Source organism: Branchiostoma belcheri, unplaced genomic scaffold (assembly GCF_001625305.1).
Source record: "Branchiostoma belcheri isolate BF01 breed outbred unplaced genomic scaffold, Haploidv18h27 scaffold1092, whole genome shotgun sequence".
In the NCBI taxonomy this organism is placed as follows: domain Eukaryota; kingdom Metazoa; phylum Chordata; class Leptocardii; order Amphioxiformes; family Branchiostomatidae; genus Branchiostoma; species Branchiostoma belcheri.
Genome location: NW_017802483.1, coordinates 2,124 through 5,592, shown reverse-complemented (window position 1 = coordinate 5,592; position 3,469 = coordinate 2,124). Strand labels below are relative to the sequence as shown.

The following is a 3,469-nucleotide window of genomic DNA, read 5'->3' as shown; positions in this document are numbered from 1 at the left end:
GACATGTTTTACTGGAAATCTTCAACCTTTCCACTTTGGGCAATGATGCTATCTGAGAAAAAACAACTTTTGCCAGATTGCAATTTTTTCATATCAACTAGGGGTCTCTGCTGCAAAACATTCACCATCAGGTTTTAGTTTTGCAGAAACCTCTCCACTGCAAATTCATTACACTGACTATGTATTTCCAATGTATTTTAAATTACTGTATTGTTGATTCCGTTACAAATTTAAGACATCCTGCAAAAACTCTTGTATATCACTTCATGTTTGCAAGTCCAACATGCTAGTGTGCTAATGTTAGGGGATTGACTAGACGACATTGTATGTACCTTGTTTAATTCTTGAATGAAATATGTTCTGATTTATACTTACAGGGAAATAGATGGCATATCAAGAGACAGGAACAAGTGAGTTCTATAGCCCTATGTTCTTGTTGACTATACATTGCTGTAGTTGGTTACCCAACTGTGTGGCCCAAGGGCTATAGAAACAGAGATGTGAACTGCCCTACACACTGAAAGGAATATAGCAGAGGACTAGCCACTGGTATCTGGTTAGTTGAGTTGAAAGGAAATTTGCACAATCTTTTAACTCCAAAGGCTCTATTGCAATGTGAGCACATATCATATAATGTATCACATGTATTTGTAATCTCCCATACAGAGCCTCGCACCAGCCAGTTCTGTCCTTCTCTGCTGACAGTTTCCTCCATCCCTCACAGAAAGGTAGGCTACACACGCTTCAAACTGGAACAGATCTCATACCTCTGTGAAATGTTCAGACTTTTTGTCAATTTCTTCTTTTATTCATTACTCAGATTTTCTTGTAGATTCTGTCAATGCATTTTTGCACTGGCTTCCATATGGCAACAGACCTGCATATAGCAGGAAATGTAAGACAGGAAATGAGAAATGAACCTTTTCTGGGACCTTTGACATAACTTCCTGTCAGTGTATGCCTAGCAAGGAAGGCAGGCAATAAAAATCATTTCCCCCTCTTGTCCTTTTAAACTTTTAAACTGCATCATCTTGTTACTTACCCTTAAATGATTTGGTCAAAGAAAGTTTTTGAGGTCTGTACTTTCACAACAGGTACAGCAACAACATCCATTTCCTCAGACCTAATGAAATTGATTTAATCCATTACACTTGAAATTTCCCATGCTAAGTGAGAACAGAAGAAGTTCCTCATGACAAGGGAGGGATTGTAGTGTTGAAGTCCAGCTGGGTAGGATCTCTCTGCACTAATCTGTGTCAGGACACTGGCTGGACTCCTGCCATCCCCTCCCCATGTTTGCCAGTTCCTCTTCCCAGAAAGGAGATATTCCCAAGTGCCATGCTACCCTGGTTCACTGGACACTAGTGCTGAATGGGCACCCATTCAGCAGGACTGTCCAGTTTGGCAGGGAATCAGGATTGCCAAGATTCAGTGTCCTCTGAAGATCAAGTTGACACAGGTGTTCTTTGCTGATAGAGTCTACATGTAACTTTTCCTCATGATACTTTCTGATGTTTTAGAAGTACCACATTTTGGAACAAACTACTAGAGGGCTGGAACCCTCACCACTACTGCACTTTTCCCTACTCATTATCAGCCCCATCCCTCCCAGTACCTGCCAGTGCAGCTGTGTACACACCAGTTTGTCATCACAACCTACTTTTCCACCCACCTCAGTCTGAGGCGATCATGTTTGAGCTGCTATTTTTAGAAGCCTCAGAGGAAAGGACTCTCCTCAAGGCCTGGGAATAGATGTTTACTTCCCCTTCATCTCTGATTGATATCCAGGACAGGAGGGGGACTGACCCAGTATTCCATACCTACACCCATGGTCCAAATTATGGGACAGAATCAAAACTTTTCTGGCAAAGAACAGAATCAAAACTTTCAAGCAATTCGTTGGCTGGCTAGGACTAAGGGTTTTTGGTACTGATAATGATGAGTGGTACTGATGCTGGGGATGATAATGTGTGGTACAGTTGATAATGATGATGTGTGATACTGGTGATAATGTGTGGTACAGTTGATAATGATGATGTGTGATACTGGTGATAGCTTTTTTGTACAATAACTTTTGTACAATGATTTGTGTGTGTTTGCTGTCCAGGAGGGCTACCAGACATTGTGGTGGTGGGTGTGAGCCAGGCCCTGGATCTCAACTTGCAGTGACTACATGTACTTCAGAACAGTTCCAGTTGTATCAGTATACCCTCCCATACATCATCAAGTCATTCCAGAAGGTGGAGCGTCTTCCAGTGACAGGGTCACATGGACTTCAGCATAGACTTACCCTCTTGACCTCTTCCCTCATGACCTCAATTCATGAAAAGTGGCCTGCAGGTCGATTTGAGCTGGCCTGGTTACCAAACCTATTATAGCTGCTGAGTCCTACATCCTCTCCGCAAATTCAGCAGCTATAATAGGTTTGGTAACCAGGCTAGATTTGAGTTTCTCATGAATAAAGAATGGTTAAAAAAAAGGGCATTGGAAGAGTCAAGAGTCAAGACTAATGTAAAGGTAGTCTTATTAAACTGTGCTTGTAGTACTTGCTCATCATCATCATCATCATCTATTGACCCAAGGAACCCAGTGTTTGCCATATGTAGACTACATGTAAAGGCAGGAGGGAGCATCAAGGATGCCATGAAGATGCCTTGAGTGTAGTTGTAGTGATACTTCTCATACTCTCTGGCTGTAGCTACCACACTAGGGCCACTTTTTACACTTCTTGAATAAAGGAATAAAAGACTTATTGTCTGTGATACCATATCTTGTCCCTTCAATTTTGTTATAACATTTGTAGCCAAAAACTTTTATATGTCTATTTTTTTTGCCCATCTTGTTTTTTTTTCAGCTATCGCATTAGATTTTGAGTCTACAGGGGATGCCATGGTATACAATGAAAATGTACAACATTTTGCACAGCATTAGATTCATTAGCCTCTACCAGGCTTGAGGAGGCCCAGTGGGGCGGCGAACTGTTCTCTCAACGGCCAAACTCCCTTGGCATGCTTATCTCTCTATTTTGGCCGATTTCTACTTTTTCCAGCCGCCTCCTCAAGCCTGGTAGAGGCTATAGATTCATTAGTGCTGAGATAACTACAACAACAGTTGGGGTTCTAGGTTGTAAAGTATTGAGGGGTTCATTCTGAATGTCCAATTGAATGACCCTAGTCATCAGTTGAGATGATGACCACAGTATTATGCGAATGAATGGACACCCAGAATTTGGGACAGAATGTGTTTTGTGCCGACTTCTGTCCAGTTGTCCAGAATGCAGGTGAAACAAACACAATGGACTGGTCATCTCTGGCCTAGTTTCTTGGCACGTGTGCTGACGATCAGCAGATATCTTGACCAACAGGATGTTGGCTGGCCCACTTGCTGACCATCTGATGACCTACAAATTAGTCCGTACAATGACCCCTCCATACTGACCCATAAGATGGCCTTTTTTCCCATAGCAAAC

The 3,469-nt window shown here is 42.1% G+C and overlaps 1 long non-coding RNA gene across 1 annotated transcript; it reads left to right on the top strand.

The window, feature by feature from the left end:
• Positions 1-284: 284 nt before the first annotated feature.
• On the top strand, positions 285-2,767 carry LOC109481695. The gene is made up of 3 exons (XR_002140920.1): positions 285-410; positions 667-728; positions 2,108-2,767. It is a non-coding gene; the product is annotated as an uncharacterized LOC109481695 (long non-coding RNA).
• Positions 2,768-3,469: the final 702 nt, after the last annotated feature.